The sequence below is a fragment of the Bombina bombina genome, chromosome 5 (assembly GCF_027579735.1).
Source record: "Bombina bombina isolate aBomBom1 chromosome 5, aBomBom1.pri, whole genome shotgun sequence".
Classification (NCBI taxonomy): domain Eukaryota; kingdom Metazoa; phylum Chordata; class Amphibia; order Anura; family Bombinatoridae; genus Bombina; species Bombina bombina.
In genome coordinates, this window is record NC_069503.1 from 96,234,650 (window position 1) to 96,252,647 (window position 17,998).

At 39.1% G+C, this 17,998-nt stretch overlaps 1 protein-coding gene across 2 annotated transcripts in view; it reads left to right on the plus strand.

The window, feature by feature from the left end:
* Positions 1-5,769: 5,769 nt before the first annotated feature.
* LOC128659971 (gastrula zinc finger protein XlCGF7.1-like) overlaps positions 5,770-17,998 on the plus strand; it is a 61,406-nt gene continuing 49,177 nt past the window's right edge. The window contains exon 1 of one of the 2 annotated variants that reach the window (XM_053713564.1): positions 5,770-5,796. The gene's annotated coding sequence lies outside the window, so the exon portion shown is untranslated. Of the gene's footprint in view, positions 5,797-16,425; positions 16,607-17,998 lie in introns of those variants that run through there. The other variant, XM_053713566.1, reaches the window with a different exon arrangement.

The window sequence follows — 17,998 nt, forward strand, 5'->3', positions numbered from 1 at the left end:
ATGGGTTGAACAACAAAATATACTCTTTTGAATCAGTGAACTGTTAACAGACTGATTCATTGCAAAAAAGTTAGCTAACAGTTCACTGATTCAACAACACTGGTAATATGATCCTAGAGTGAGATTCTGCTGTGTGATTCATTGCAAAGGAGGAGTTAGCAGAGCAGAACTCACTCTAGGATCGTATTACCAGTGCTGCTGCAGACTCAGGAAGTGAACTGTTTGCAAACGAATCAGTTCAGTCTGGTGAACTGATTCATACAGTTCACTGAAAAGATCCGGTTCAAAAGAACGATTCGTTCATGAACTGGACATCACTACTTTGGAGCTCCACTCTAGACAGGAAACATGTGACCTCCACTCAAAGCTTTTTTTTTTTTTAATGAACTTTAAAGGGACCTTTAACACTTGCCATCAATGAACTAAACATACGTTTGCTATCATATATAATTGCCAATACTGAGCAATACAGCATAGACCATTTTGCATTTAAATGATGTCTACCTTAATATTTTAAATCTAAAGGCGATCTTCCCCCTCCTATGGCGATCGCTTCCAGACAGTGACAAGGAGGCTGGGCACATTCTTGGTTCGCACGTCATCCCCCCTGTGAGCGAGCACACATATGTGAATAACATTTTCCCTCACTGGCACTCAGTTCACTATCAAGAGAAAGTGCTTATCCCTTGCTGAGCTGTACACTAGAGGTGCTGTGTGAACCAGTCGCTCATTTCTCTAAGCTGCCTGTACTATGGGTCTGTAGCTTAGTCTGAGAGGAAGCGCTTCTGAAGTAAAGTGATGGTAAATTCGTATGTATTGCAAAACATATTCTAGATGCTCTTACTTTAACTAGCAGATCGATGTGCTTACATTTAAAAAATAAACTTTTTTACTTTGTTATTCCGTTTTTATTAGGGTAACCGTACAGTCTAATAATCTGCCTCTCTCTATATTTTTCACAGGGGCATCTGTGATTGACATTGGTTTTAGCCAATCATCAGCTCACCATGCGCCCCATGTGAAATCGGACCTGCACGCTCCCGTGCTCTCAACTCACTCATTGCTATGGACTGCGCATGCGCAATTTTTACGCTAATTGCGCATCTCTAAATGATAATACTCATTATTATTATTAGTGTTATCATTTAGAGATGCGCAATTAGCGTAAGAATTGCACATGCGCAGTCCATAGCAATGAGTTAGTTGAGAGCACGGGAGCGTGCAGGTCCGATTTCACATGGGGCGCATGGTGAGCTGATGATTGGCTAAAACCAATGTCAATCACAGCTGCCCCTGTGAAAAATATAGAGAGAGGCAGATTATTAGACTGTACGGTTACCCTAATAAAAACGGAATAACAAAGTAAAAAAGTTTATTTTTTAAATGTAAGCACATCGATCTGCTAGTTAAAGTAAGAGCATCTAGAATATGTTTTGCAATACATACGAATTTACCATCACTTAATGTAAACCAACTTCAAAGAAAAAAAAACCTCCTATGCACAGGCTCTTCCGGCAACACAGACGAGCGCATCACGTGACCGCATATCTCCTCTTAACGTGCGTTACAACATGGCGGCTCCCTATCTAACACATAGGCTACAGTTTAGAGGAAAAGTTCCAAAGGGTAAAATAGTATAATAACAGATCAGATGCCCATTATATTGTGAGTATGGAGGTTGTTGCTGCACACACTTTATATTTATTTTGAGGATTTCTTGAATGACGAGGTGTTTAGGATCCCTTTAATGTAACAAACAACTTATAGACAATCATTCTAAAAGCAAAACATTTTGCAGCTTTCTTGTTCTTAAAGTAAAGGTCAAATCTAATGCAAATGGAATGCATCAATGTGAAGTGTGACATGTATTTATTCAAGTCGCTAACTCAGTTTTCAATAAAAAAAATTAAAAAATTTATAATTAGTAAAAATATAATACCTCCGTTTGTTCTTGGGACTCCTCCCCTCCACCACTTCCTTATTCTACATCACTAAAAAGCTTGTGCACAATACATGAAGCCAAATGCGAATGCGATCAATCGTAGTATGTGATTCAAATTATCAAAAGAATGTTGAAGCCATAAAACGCATGTGCATATTGTGCACGAGCATGATGTGGTTGACGAAAGCATCTGTAGAGCGCATACGCAGTAGTGACAAGTGACGTGAGGAAAAGAGGGCTGAATGCCCCGGGGTGCAAACTATGATTGGCTATAACAGCGTTAAAAACTGTCAATCATTATTAGAAAGATGGCAGGCGGACTATGGAATTAAAACGGCGGCGATTTGTAAGGTGAAAATTTCAATTTTAGACAAGTAGTATGAAAATTCATGAATGAACATCTATCTCATTTTATATTTACTGTATAACGTTGTGAGCGACTATGCCAGACTTCACCTTCACTTTAATGTTCATTCACAGTGGATTATGCTGATTGTCATTTATAAGGTAACCACTGTGACTGTCATTATAAAGTAACCACTGTGACTGTCATTTATAATGTAACCACTGTGACTGTCATTTATAAAGTAACCACTGTGACTGTCATTATAAAGTAACCACTATGACTGTCATTTATAAGGTAACCACAGTGACTGTCATTTATAAGGTAGCCACTGTGACTGTCATTTATAAAGTAATCACTGTGAGTGTCACTTATAAGGTAACCACTGTCACTGTCACTTATAAGGTAACCACTGTGACTGTCACTTATAAGGTAATCACTGTGACTGTCATTTATAAGGTAACCACTGTGACTGTCACTTATAAGGTAACCACTGTGACTGTCATTTATAAGGTAACCACTGTGACTGTCATTTATAAGGTAACTACTGTGACTGCCATTTATAAAGTAATCACTGTGACTGTCATTTATAAGATAACCACTGTAACTGTCACTTATAAGGTAATCACAGTGACTGTCATTTATAAGGTAACCACTGTGACTGTCACTTATAAGGTAACCACTGTGACTGTCATTTATAAGGTAATCACTGTGACTGTCACTTATAAGGTAACCATTGTGACTGTCATTTATAAGGTAACCACTGTGATTGTCATTTATAAGGTTACCACTGTGACTGTCATTTATAAGGTAACCACTGTGACTGTCATTATAAAGTAACCACTGTGACTGTCACTTATAAGGTAATCACTGTGACTGTCATTTATAAGGTAACCACTGTGACTGTCACTTATAAGGTAACCACTGTGACTGTCATTTATAAGGTAATCACTGTGACTGTCACTTATAAGGAAACCACTGTGACTGCCATTTATAAGGTAACCACTGTGACTGTCATTTATAAGGTAACTACTGTGACTGCCATTTATAAGGTAATCACTGTGACTGTCATTTATAAGGTAACCACTGTAACTGTCACTTATAAGGTAATCACAGTGACTGTCATTTATAAGGTAACCACTGTGACTGTCACTTATAAGGTAACCACTGTGACTGTCATTTATAAGGTAATCACTGTGACTGTCACTTATAAGGTAACCACTGTGATTGTCATTTATAAGGTTACCACTGTGACTGTCATTCATAAGGTAACCACTGTGACTGTCATTATAAAGTAACCACTGTGACTGTCATTTATAAGGTAATCACTGTGACTGTCATTTATAAGGTAATCACTGTGACTGTCATTATAAAGTAACCACTGTGACTGTCATTTATAAGGCAATCACTGTGACTGTCATTTATAAAGTAACCACTGTGACTGTCATTTATAAGGTAATCACTGTGACTGTCATTTATAAAGTAACCACTGTGACTGTCATTTATAAGGTAATCACTGTGACTGTCATTATAAAGTAACCACTGTGACTGTCATTTATAAGGCAATCACTGTGACTGTCATTTATAAAGTAACCACTGTGACTGTCACTTATAAGGTAATCACTGTGACTGTCATTTATAAGGTAACCACTGTGACTGTCACTTATAAGTTAACCACTGTGACTGTCATTTATAAGGTAATCACTGTGACTGTCATAAAGTAACCACTGTGACTGTCATTTATAAGGTAACCACTGACTCATTTATAAGGTAATCACTGTGACTGTCATTTATAAGGTAATCACTGTGACTGTCATTATAAAGTAACCACTGTGACTGTCATTTATAAGGTAAGCACTGTGACTGTCATTTATAAGGTAATCACTGTGACTGTCAGTATAAAGTAACCACTGTGACTGTTATTTATAAGGTAACCACTGTGACTGTCATTTATAAAGTAACCACTGTGACTGTCATTTATAAGGTAACTACTGTGACTGTCATTTATAAGGTAACCACTGTGACTGTCATTTATAAAGTAACCACTGTGACTGTCATTTATAAGGTAACCACTGTGACTGTCATTTATAAAGTAATCACTGTGACTGTCACTTATAAGGTAACCACTGTCACTGTCATTTATAAGGTAACCACTGTGACTGTCACTTATAAGGTAACCACTGTGACTGTCATTTATAAGGTAACCACTGTGACTGTCAGTATAAAGTAACCACTGTGACTGTTATTTATAAGGTAACCACTGTGACTGTCATTTATAAGGTAATCACTGTGACTGTTATTTATAAGGTAAGCACTGTGACTGTCATTTATAAGGTAATCACTGTGACTGTCAGTATAAAGTAACCACTGTGACTGTTATTTATAAGGTAACCACTGTGACTGTCATTTATAAAGTAACCACTGTGACTGTCATTTATAAGGTAACTACTGTGACTGTCATTTATAAGGTAACCACTGTGACTGTCATTTATAAAGTAACCACTGTGACTGTCATTTATAAGGTAACCACTGTGACTGTCATTTATAAAGTAATCACTGTGACTGTCACTTATAAGGTAACCACTGTCACTGTCATTTATAAGGTAACCACTGTGACTGTCACTTATAAGGTAACCACTGTGACTGTCATTTATAAGGTAAGCACTGTGACTGTCATTTATAAGGTAACCACTGTGAATGAACATTAAGTACAAGAAAGCTGCAAAATGTACAAGGCTGAAGTTGTCTTCTTAATCAGTCAGCTTCTTATTCAGCAACTGATTACAATTTGTAAAATAAAGATATCTACAGTTATTTTTAGTTTAAATAAAATAATACACTTTCCAAAAACCTAAACAAACTTACATTTTATAAAAAAAATAATCTTATATTGCAATAAACAGATGGCAAACCTGGCACAATTTTGATTGTTTCTAATAAGTAACTGATATTATAAAAGGGTTAAAATCCTTTGCGCCACTCATTTATGTGTGGAATATACAAGGCGTGAGCCTCTTCATGGGACAGTCGTTATCAGCCTCGTCCAATGCTCTTTATGGCAAACAAATTGGTGCCAACCTTGCCACTTCATATATTTTACCTTTTCTGAATAAGCAATTGGTATTTTAAAAGGATTAAAATTATTTGGGTCACTCATTTCTGTGTAGATACATACAGGGCTTTAATCCCATTTATAAAATAGACAAATTTTCAGCTTGACCTAATGCTTTTTAAGGCAAACAATCTGGTGCCATCCTTGCCACTTCATACATTTTACCTTTTCTGAATAAGAACAAGAAAGCTGTAAAATGTTTCATTTTCAGAATGATTGTCTATAGGTTGTTTGTTACATTAAAGTTAATTTAAAAAAAAAAGCAAAGAAAAAAAAAAGCTTTGAGTGGAGGTCACATATTTCCTGTCTGAGTGGAGCTCCAGACTGCAGCTAGACCCTTGCCGTGGTTTTTGTTGTTCCCCTCCCATTCCTATTTACTTCCTGTGCAGCTGCTGCTGGGTGAGTGAGTCAGGCTGTGTGTATTGTGTGATAAAACTTTTTAGTCACTTTCTAGTCTGCTTAAAAAGTTTATAATTGTTATAAATGTTGTTCTTTTAGTGCATGTTATTCATCTGCTTGTGCCAGGCAATGGGATACTTAGTGCTGTTCAACTCTCTGTGTTAGTGAAGGGTTAATTCACACTGTGCTGCTCTCTGTGCTAGTGAAGGGTTAATACACACTATGCAGCTCTCTGTGCTAGTGAAGGGTTAATACACACTATGCAGCTCTCTGTGCTAGTGAAGGGTTAACTCACACTGTGCAGCTCTCTGTGCTAGTGAAGGGTTAATACTCACTGTGCTACTCTCTGTGCTAGTGAAGGGTTAATACACACTGTGCAGCTCTCTGTGCTAGTGAAGGGTTAATACACATTGTGCTGCTCTCTGTGCTAGTGAAGGGTTAATACACACTGTGCTGCTCTGCTAGTGAAGAGTTAATACACACTGTGCTGCTCTCTGTGCTAGTGAAGGGTTAATACACACTGTGCTGCTCTGCTAGTGAAGAGTTAATACACACTGTGCAGCTCTCTGTGCTAGTGAAGGGTTAATACACATTGTGCTGCTCTCTGTGCTAGTGAAGGGTTAATACACACTGTGCTGCTCTCTGTGCTAGTGAAGGGTTAATACACACTGTGCTGCTCTCTGTGCTAGTGAAGGGTTAATACACACTGTGCAGCTCTCTGTGCTAGTGAAGAGTTAATACACACTGTGCTGCTCTCTGTGCTAGTGAAGGGTTAATATACACTGTGCTGCTCTCTGTGCTAGTGAAGGGTTAATACACACTGTGCAGCTCTTTGTGTTAGTGAAGGGTTAATACAGACTGTGCTGCTCTTTGTGTTAGTGAAGGGTTAATACACACTGTGCTGCTCTCTGTGCTAGTGAAGGGTTAATACACACTGTGCTGCTCTCTGTGCTAGTGAAGGGTTAATACAGACTGTGATGCTCTCTGTGCTAGTGAAGGGTTAATTCATAATATGCTGCTCTCTGTGCTAGTGAAGGGTTAATACAGACTGTGATGCTCTCTGTGCTAGTGAAGGGTTAAAGGATTACTGTTTTTTCCGTTTTTCAAAATACAATAGTCACATATTTTGGTTAAGATTTATCTAATAACATCTGCCAATCTATATTTTTTCAAAAACGAAGCATTATAACCTTATATTTTTAATGTACATTACCCGGCCATGACGTCACCTTTTCCAGCCCACTGTTTTCTGCATTGTCTGTATACGAACACTTTGACCAATTGCAGATCAATGTCATGCATATAATTAGCCACCTAACCCTACCTAATAAGCCTGCGTATCAAATCTAGTAAGTCACGCATGCGCATTGCTAACGCTAGAAGCCGAAGTTACCCACACCAGTTAATTTGAGGCATGTGCATTTGAAGGAAAGCAGTAATGTTGTTCTCACTTCATATGCTGACATTTGCGGGGACGATGCGCTAACTCGCGCATGCGCAATACTCACCAAAGACGCCATGTTCCAACTGCAGTTGTCAGCACGGATTGAGAAGAGCTAGAAGTAGGTTGGGAAAAATTTAATTTTTTAAACAGCGATTGTTAATTAAGGCAAGATATTTGGTAAATAATGTACATTAGAAAAATATATATTTTTATGTATATAACAATATTAAAATGATTTAATTTCTGACTACAGTGTCCCTTTAATACACACTGTGCTGCTCTCTGTGATAGTGAAGGGTTAATACACTCTGCTGCTCTCTGTGCTAGTGAAGGGTTAATACACACTGTGCTACTCTCTGTGCTAGTGAAGGGTTAATACACACTGTGCTGCTCTCTGTGCTAGTGAAGGGCTAATACACACTGTGCTGCTCTCTGTGCTAGTGAAGGGTTAATACACACTGTGCTGCTCTCTGTGCTAGTGAAGGGTTAATACACACTGTGCAGCTCTCTTTTATAGTGAAGGGGCTAATGATCTCTGGAAGGGGATACTACACTCTGCTACTCTTTGTGATATTGAAGAGTCGATTCACAAAGTGATGCTCTCTGTGCTGGTTAAGAGAGCTAATATACACTGTGCAGCTCTATGCCAGTGAAGGGGTTAATACATACTGTGCTGCTCTCTATGCCAGTGAAGGGGTTAATACATACTGTGCTGCTCTCTGTGCTAGTGAAGGGTTAATACACACTGTGCTGCTCTCTGTGCTAGTGAAGGGTTAATACAAACTGTGCTGCTCTCTGGGCTAGTGAAGGGTTAATACACACTGTGCTGCTCTCTGTGCTAGTGAAGGGTTAATACACACTGTGCTGCTCTCTGGGCTAGTGAAGGGTTAATACACACTGTGTGCTGCTCTCTGTGCTAGTGAAGGGTTAATACACACTGTGCTGCTCTCTGGGCTAGTGAAGGGTTAATACACACTGTGCTGCTCTCTGGGCTAGTGAAGGGTTAATACACACTGTGCTGCTCTCTGGGCTAGTGAAGGGTTAATACACACTGTGCTGCTCTCTGTGCTAGTGAAGGGTTAATACACACTGTGCTGCTCTCTGTGCTAGTGAAGGGTTAATACACACTGTGCTGCTCTCTGTGCTAGTGAAGGGTTAATACTCACTGTTGCTCTTTGTGCTAGTGAAGGGTTAATACACACTGTGCTGCTCTCTGTGCTAGTGAAGGGTTAATACACACTGTGCTGCTCTTTGTGCTAGTGAAGGGTTAATACACACTGTGCTGCCTTCTGTGAAAATGAAGGGGTTAATATACTGTTGCTCTTTGTGCTAGTGAAGGGGTTAATACACACTGCTACTCTCTGAGCTAGTTGAGGGTTAATACCCATTACATATTATGTTCTAGTGAAGGGTTAATACAAACTGCAGTTCTGCTCAGTGCTAGTGAAAGTGCTAATATATATTGTGTAGCTTTATGTATAGGCTTACCAGAAGTCCCACTTTTACTGGGATTGTCCCGGTTTGGAGGCGCTGTCCCAGTGTCCCACCCAGTTGTTCATTCTGTCCCAGTAGGGTTGCCACCTCCAGGTTTCAAATCATGTGTCCGGGTTTCAGACCGCCTGAAACCCGGACACATTATTCAAAATGACTGGAGTGTGGCTCTCCAGTATAGTTGAGTGCTGGTACTTTGTTACATACAGCCCTGCTTAGCTTAACGTTCGTGTCCTTCAAAGTTTACATTTAGTAATACAGGCTGAGTGAGCAGCATAGGTTTTTTTTAATTTTGTAGTACTACTTGGTTTATTTTTCTAAGAATTTAACACCCACCCCCACCCCCCGACCCCTGGTGACATTGCCGGTAATACACCTTTAGGGGAATCATATGGGTATGACTAGGAAGTACAGACAGGCAGGATTTTTGGCCTGGATCTTGCTTTACTTCATGCAGGATATCATTTTGGCTGTAATCTTCCTGCATTATGGTATAGAGTAGCCTCTTAAACAGCTTTAGCAGGTGTTTCTTTTTTACTTTCATTCAATGTTGTATTTATGCCTTATGAGTATTTGGCTCTGTTCCTTAATTAGACACATAAAACACATATTACACTGCAGATATTAAATTGTGAAATTGATAATTATGAAAGTGATAATTATGTTTGATATTTGGCATTATTTAGAATCTGAAATTTAGAATAATGATTTATTTGCCATGACAACGTAATGGTGCCTTTTTCACAAGGGGGTGGTGTTATGGTCTATTTAAACTGTGTGATTCACTTGTTTGACTGAGGAAGGGTAGAGTATCCACAAACATTACACACATAAAAGCTACTACTTTAAAAGGACCGGTAATTGCCACGCCCCCTTGACCACGCTCCTGACCACACCCCCACTGGCACCGCACCAGGTGGTCCCAGTTTCACCTCTAAAAATTATGGTAAGCCTATTTATGTATATAGTGTAGCTGTATGTATATTGTGTAGCTTTATGTATATAGTGTAGCTGTAATGCACTAGTAGAGGATATGACAGTGACAATGTGCTCAGTTACTAATTCTATGAATTTGCAGCATTTAAACAAGTTAAAAAGCATCCAATTTGTCTTTGAAATGGTTGCATCTTTTCTTTTGTCTCATTGGCTGCTGATTAACATGTGACTTCTCAGCATGTGTTCTGGGAGATGTAGTTCAGTATTGAATTGGCCTTTGTTCCCCTCCCATTTACTTCCTGTGCAGCTGTTGCTGGGTGAGTGAGTCAGGCTGTGTGTAATTGTGTGATAAAACGTTTTAGTTACTTTCTAGTCTTCGTAAAGAGTTTATAATTGTTATTCTTTTATTGTATGTTATTTACCTGCTTGTGCCAGGCAATGGGATAATATGTGCTGTTTAACTCTGTGAAGGGTTAATACACACTGTGCTGCTTTCTGTGCTAATGAAGGGGTTAATACATACTGAGCAGCTCTCTGTGGTAGGGAAGGGTTAATACACTATGTGCTGCTCTATTTGCTAGTGAAGGGTTAATACTAGGTTTGCCACCTCAGCCATGTTTTCCTGGACACTTATGAGTTACACATGCTGCAGTGTGTGCAGGGAGGAACATTTATTGTGTTTCTGGACAGCACTATTCATATCCTCCCTGCACACCCTGCAATATGTGTAACTTATAAGTGTTCTGTATTTTAAGGGACGGGTGGCAACCCTAGTTAATACATACTGTGCTGCTCTATGTGCTAGTGAAGGGTTAATACACACTGTGCTGCTCTCTGTGCTAATGAAGAGGTTAATACACACTGTGCTGCTCTCTATGCTAGTGAAGGGTTAATACACCCTGTGCTGCTATCTGTGCTAGTGAAGGGTTAATACACACTGTGCTGCTCTCTGTGCTAGTGAATGGGTTAATACACCCTGTGCTGCTATCTGTGCTAGTGAAGGGTTAATACACACTGTGCTGCTCTCTGTGCTAGTGAAGGGTTAACTCACACTGTGCTGCTCTCTGTGCTAGTGAAGGGTTAATACACACTGTGCTGCTCTCTGTGCTAGTGAAGGGTTAATACCCACTGTGCTGCTCTCTGTGCTAGTGGAGGGTTAATACCCACTGTGCTGCTCTCTGTGCTAGTGGAGGGTTAATACCCACTGTGCTGCTCTCTGTGCTAGTGAAGGGTTAATACCCACTGTGCTGCTGTCTGTGCTAGTGAAGGGTTAATACCCACTGTGCTGCTCTCTGTGCTAGTGAAGGGTTAATACACACTGTGCTGCTCTCTGTGGTAGTGAGGAATTAATACACACTGTGCTAGTGAAAGGGTTAATACACACTGTGGTAGGGAAGGGTTAATGCACTCTGTGCTACTCTCTCTGCTAGTGGAGGGTTAATACCAACTACATATTTATGTTCTAATGAAGGGTTAATACACAATGTAGCTCTCTGTGATGGTTAAGGGAATTTAAAGAGCTACTGTACAGCTATTTCTTAGTGAAGGGGTTATACACTGCAGATTTCTGTGCTATCGAAGGGGTTAATACAAGCTGCACAGCTCTCTGTGCTAGTGAATGGGTTAATATACACTTTGTTGATCTCTGTGTAGAGGGGTTAATTCAGACTGCTGATTTCTATGCTAGGGAAGAGGGTAATATACACTGTGCTGCTTTCTGTGCTTGTGGAGGGGTTAATACACACTGTGCTGTTCTTTGTCTTAATGAAGGGTTAATGAACTCTGGAAGGGGATAATACACTATGTTACTCTTTGTGATATTGAAGAGTTTATTTACAAAGTGCTGCTCTCTTTGCTAGTGAATGGGTAAATACACACTGTGCAGCTCTCTGTGCTAGTGAAGGGTTAATATACACTGTACTGCTCTCTGTGCTAGTGAAGGGTTAATATACACTGTACTGCTCTCTGTGCTAGTGAAGGGTTAATACACACTGTGCTGCTCTCGGTGCTAGTGAAGGGTTATTACACACTGTGCTGTTCTCTGTGCTAGTGAAGGGTTAATACACACTGTGCAGCTCTCGGTGCTAGTGAAGGGTTAATACACACTGTGCAGCTCTCGGTGCTAGTGAAGGGTTAATACACACTGTGCTGCTCTCTGTGCTAGTGAAGGGTTAATACACACTGTGCAGCTCTCGGTGCTAGTGAAGGGTTAATACACACTGTGCTGCTCTCTGTGCTAGTGAAGGGTTAATACACACTGTGCTGCTCTCTGTGCTAGTGAAGGGTTAATACACACCGTGCAGCTCTCTGTGCTAGTGAAGGGTTAATACACACCGTGCAGCTCTCTGTGCTAGTGAAGGGTTAATACACACTGTGCAGCTCTCTGTGCTAGTGAAGGGTTAATACTCACTGAGCTGTATATGCTAATTTAGGGTTAATACAGACTGTGCAGCTCTTTGTGCTAGTGAAGTGTTACTAAAGATTTTGCAACTCTATGTGCTAGTGAAGAATTAATACACAATGTAGCTCTCTGTGATGGTTAAGGGAATTAATACACACTGTACAGCTCTTTCTTAGTTAAGGGGTTACACTGTGCAGATTTCTGTGCTAGCAAAGGGGTTAAATAATAATAGTGAAGTGGTTATTACACACTGTGCTGCTCTCTGTGCTAGTGAATGGGTTAATAAACTCTGTGCTAGTGAAGGGTTAATACATACTGTGTGGCGCTCTGTTCCAGTGAAGGGTTAATACACACTGCACCCCCAATCCGAACATTATCATCCCTGCTTTATCGAGGGGCGCCCGGTAACTAGCGCAGAGTGGCGCCCAGTCATAGTTTGCCTTATTTGTAGGAGCCAATCTGACCTTGTTACTGAGTAGGGGTTGTTATATTAGTTTGTTAGCAACACTTGTATTGTTTTACATGATCTTATCACCCCTGCTCAGACTAACTAGGGGCAGTTGTGTAGCAGGGTCGGTTTCAAAGGGACATTAAACCTAATATATTTATTTCATTATTCAGTGTTACACTAAATACAGAACTGCACAATGTAATTTAGAGCTGCAATAACTAATCAGTATAATCGATAATAATAGATTATTAAAATAGTTGTCAGCGAATCTCATAATCGATTAGTTGGTTTGCAATTAGTTGATCTGTTCACAACACCAGCTGCTTCACTCCAATGAGCTCCTGCATATGGTATTGTGTTTTATGGTTATGCCCTTAGCCTAAAGCAGTGTTTTTCAACCAGTGTGCCGTGGCACACTAGTGTGCTGTGAGAGATCCTCAGGTGTGCCGCGGCAGACTGACAACAGTGTGACATATTTTTTAAATTTTGCTTGTTTTTTATTCTGGGCCATTTTTTTGTTTTGAGTGAGATGATGACTGAGGGTAACAGCGCAGTGGCAGCTCGCTTTCACCGACCCGTGCTCACACTTGGAAGGAACCCCCACGACACGTGTCTAGTGCCGGCTCTGTACGCCACAACACTTCATTCCCCCATGCATGCTGGCGCAGCTTGGCTCCTCCTCCAGAACAGTTCCAGCCAGCGGGGTGTCCCTCTTTCAAATTTTGAAATATTGGGAGGTTTGTGACAGGCTCATCAGGCATCATTTACAACCATGACATATTGACATTCATTCACAGACAATCATTATGATTAATTGTGAATGAATGTCAATATGTCATGTATAGTTTGTAGGAGGCATGGCATGACCACACAGTTACAGTGTGTGTGTGTGTGTATATATATATATATATATATATATATATATATATATATATATATATATATACAGTATTAGGCTACAGTGTGTGATTTAAAAAAGTTTGAAAATCACTGGCCTAAAGGACGTCTACAGAACTTTACTTTTCACTTTTTCAGAACAGTATAAATTTACAGTTAATCTCGGCTTATGTGCAAACCAGAAATAAAATAGGAGTCATCATTTGGATTGTTTATATTAAAGTGAAGGTAAACTTAGCAGGATTCGATTATAGTTAATGTTAATACTAATAAAAATAATGGTACTTTAATTCATGATTTTTTATAATTTAATATATTAACACAGTTCTCACCTTATTTCTTTCTATATCGTTCCGTTTCCCAAACAACCCGTTTTTTTTTTGTTTTTTTTAACTCTCCGGTCACGTTTGTGCATCATCCAATGGTAACTCTGGCCGTTAGGCGGCCGTCATTTGACGTCACAACAGTTCTTGTCCTTCTGCGCATGCGTTTGGGGTTCTTGTCCTTCTGCGCATGCGTTTTGGGTTACTTGCTCTACATTTCAAGCCGGGTTCGCTCCCGTTTCACGCCTGCGCAGATTAAAGCAAGCATAAGGTCGCAATAGAATGTGACTCACGCAGGCGCAAATAGAATATATGGAGAAGCGTTTGCGCATGCGCAAATTCTCCGGCAAGCAAGAACGCGCTTTTGAAGTACGTATAGAGCAGGTGGGACCACTCTGTACGTAATAGGGTGAAAAACAAGGAAATTCATGGAGGGAGGAGCTAATAATGGAAGCGTGAGTAAATAAGAATAGTTTATATACCATCATATATATTGCAATACTTAAAAAAAAAATAGCGATCATACTATATAGCATATGCGTAATGTAATAAAGCTTAAAAAACAGGAAAACTTTACCTTCACTTTAAATTAGGTGATTTTTTTACTATGCTTTGCATGATATGTGCCAAGCTTGTTATTTACACCTAACCCTAGATCATACCCCCCAACTGTCCCGATTTTCGCGGGACAGTCCCGATTTTAGGGGTCTGTCCCCCTGTCCCGGGTTGCTAGCCATCTGTCCCGATTTGCCCCAGGCATTAAAAAAAAAAAAGCAGCTGGCTTTGCTCTCACAGGGTTAGATACCTGTTAGATTCCCTGTGAAAAAAAGGAGTGGTGTGTGGGCTAAGCAGGAGTAAGAAGGCTATATACACTCTGACCACGGGTAATGGTGACCTCTCTAACTTACCTTTGGTAGTGATGACGTCTAACTGGTGATAATACTAGCATGCCTTCAGTTTTATACAATGAGCAGTGCTAATACCAGGGTAACGAACAGTGGCATCTGCAGACTGACAGCTAATGTGCTTGCCATAGCATATAAGTTAATGCTCTGTAGTGTGTGTATGTCTGCATGTATAAATGTAAGATATGTAGTGTGTATGTGTATCTGCATGTGTATGTGTATGCTATGTAGTGTGTGTGTGTGTCTGCATGTTTAAGTGTATATTATGTAGTGTATGCTGCATCATGTATAAGTGTATGCTATGTAATGTGTGTATCTGCATGTGTAAGTGCATGCTATGTAGTGTGTGTGTATCTGCATGTATAAGTGTATGCTATGTAGTGTGTGTGTGTGTGTGTATCTGCATGTATAAGTGTATTCTATGTAGTGTCTGTGTATCTGCAGGTATAAGTGTATGCTGCATGTATAAGTGTATGCTATGTAATGTGTGTGTGTGTATCTACCTACCTGTATAAGTGTATGCTATGTAGTGTGTGTGTATCTGCATGTATAAGTGTATGCTATGTAGTGTGTGTGTATCTGCATGTATAAGTGTATGCTATGTAGTGTGTGTGTGTATCTGCATGTATAAGTGTATGCTATGTAGTGTGTGTGTATCTGCATGTGTAAGTGTATGCTATGTAGTGTGTGTGTGTATCTACCTGTATAAGTGTATGCTATGTAGTGTGCTACTGTGCATTTTTGCTGACTTTAAAGGCCAGAATCTAGAATATTAATGGGGAATGCAGAGAGCAGTTTTAAAGAATGTATTATTAAATGTCCAATTAAGATAAAAATATTTAGCAATGACTTTGCAAAGGCTAATTAAATACATAGCTCACATAGCCATACCAATGGTTTGAGCTTGTGTTTGATTTGCTGCCTAAGTGTATTAAAATATATGACTTTATTTAGAATTTTATTTATATTACTTTGGTCTTATGATTTTTTAAGCCCCGCCCACCACATTTAAACTTTTTGCCGGGGGGGGGGGTTGTCCCTCTTGAATTTTGAAATGTTGGGAGGCATGCCCTAGATTGATGGGATTTGTTATTTGAATTGATGTGCACTATTATCTGTTTGCACAATTATTAGCGAATCGCTTGCTATTGCTGATTATATGTACTGTATAGATTAATGTGTAAGGCTTTGTCCTGTTACTAATATACAGTACTTAGTGCTTTTTGATTTTTTTTTTTTATATATATATATATATATATATATATATAGGAAAAATAGGAGTCAAAGGGTAAACAGCGCTTATGGAGATTCTTAAAAACTGAATAATATTAAAATCTCGGCAGTGTTGGTGGGTAAAGAAAACAAAAAAAAAAAAAAAAAAAAAAAAAAGGGAAGAGAAGTATATGAATATACGTATATATATTAGAGTCTTTGATAGGATATTGGAATCCTAGTGTAATGAAGGCGTAATAGATACCCTTACCAAAAGTTACCTCAATCCTATGAGGTAAGTTTGCCGCATTGGAGGATGTATCTAGTGGTTGAATGAATCCTGGATGTTCTGGTCTGTATAAAATCGCTGCCTCTTGGAGTAGAATGGGATGTGGGTCCCCTTTGTGCTGGTTTCTTTAGGAAACTTCCTGTATTTATTGCCTCTTGGAGCTTGGTTTTCTTGTCTTGGTATGAACTTTAGGATGTCAGAGCAGGTGACGTGGTTACAGGGTACTTATTTCTTTTTTCTTTTCTTATTTTTTCTTCATTTTCCTTAGAGTTGTGTCAGCAGATACAAAAAAATTTCCCTTTAGGAAGTTTCCTAAAGAAACCAGCACAAAGGGGACCCACATCCCATTCTACTCCAAGAGGCAGCGATTTTATACAGACCAGAACATCCAGGATTCATTCAACCACTAGATACATCCTCCAATGCGGCAAACTTACCTCATAGGATTGAGGTAACTTTTGGTAAGGGTATCTATTACGCCTTCATTACACTAGGATTCCAATATCCTATCAAAGACTCTAATATATATACGTATATTCATATACTTCTCTTCCCTTTTTTTTTTTTTTTTTTTTTTTTTTTGTTTTCTTTACCCACCAACACTGCCGAGATTTTAATATTATTCAGTTTTTAAGAATCTCCATAAGCGCTGTTTACCCTTTGACTCCTATTTTTCCTATATTGTATAGACTTAGTCTATCATACAATATTTGTACCTTCATAGCTGCTCTATGAGATTTTCATACCTCTGACTAGCGCATTTACTTGAGTAACGCCTGTTTCCACTCACTGACACTGAATGGTAACATTCTACTTAATTCTATATATATATATATTTTGAATTAATTGTAATATGTACCAAATTCAAGCTCTATAAGTATATAGCTGTTATTTTAAGTGCGGACTAGATATTTTTTCCCCTAACCTTTTATAACTGGTTATTTACCATTGCATATAAATAATAAAGATATTTTTATGTTAGAATGAAGTCCAGGCTTACTTTGTTAAGAGGCCCCTTGCATTGGTGGAGAGTTAACAAAATATCCCACCTTGGTGAAATCGGTAAAACCCTACTTATGCATCTCAGGCACCTCAACACCATCTGAGCACCTCTTCTCTGCTGCAGGCCAAATAGCTTGCAAAAAGTGAGCAAGCCTCAGCCAGGAGCATGTGGTCATGTTGACATTTTTTGCATTTCAATGCAAAGTTTCTGAGAGAGTGAATAACAGAATGCTATTAACAGTAATAGTCTACCTTTTTGTAGTTCTACCTATTTTGAAACAGTTTGTGGTTTTTTTGGCTTGATTAGAAAAATGTGTTCTGCTGCAGGTTCAAAAATTGGACAAACAGTTATGTTAATGTAAAGTTTTAGTCTGAATTTTATATTTATAACACTCAGTATGTGTTTTTTATTTTAAATATAGGATTTTTTTTAATAATCTGATTAATTGAAAAAAAAAAATCCGCCGATTAATCGATTATGAAAATAATCGTTAGTTGCAGTCCTAATGTCATTTATAGAATTATGTATGGGGACTGAGGCTGTGACAGAAATATCTTGGTGTAACATTACACTATAGTGGTTGGGCTGTGTGTGGTCTGACATTGTGCAGTTCTGTATCTAGTACTAAAGACACCAGTACATGCATTGCATTTTATTTTCTATTGATGTGCAAGGTGTTTGCACTTGGCGCTACCAGTGTGTGAATTCTGACATTTGCATTAATTACTGGCAATATTATTAAGCTCCCCCCATGGTGTCTGGCTCATGCCATTTGTATAGCTGCAAGTATTGTGTGTTACGTGACATGGCTGCTTTGTAGGGAGGAACCGTATGGCAGAGTAATTGTGAG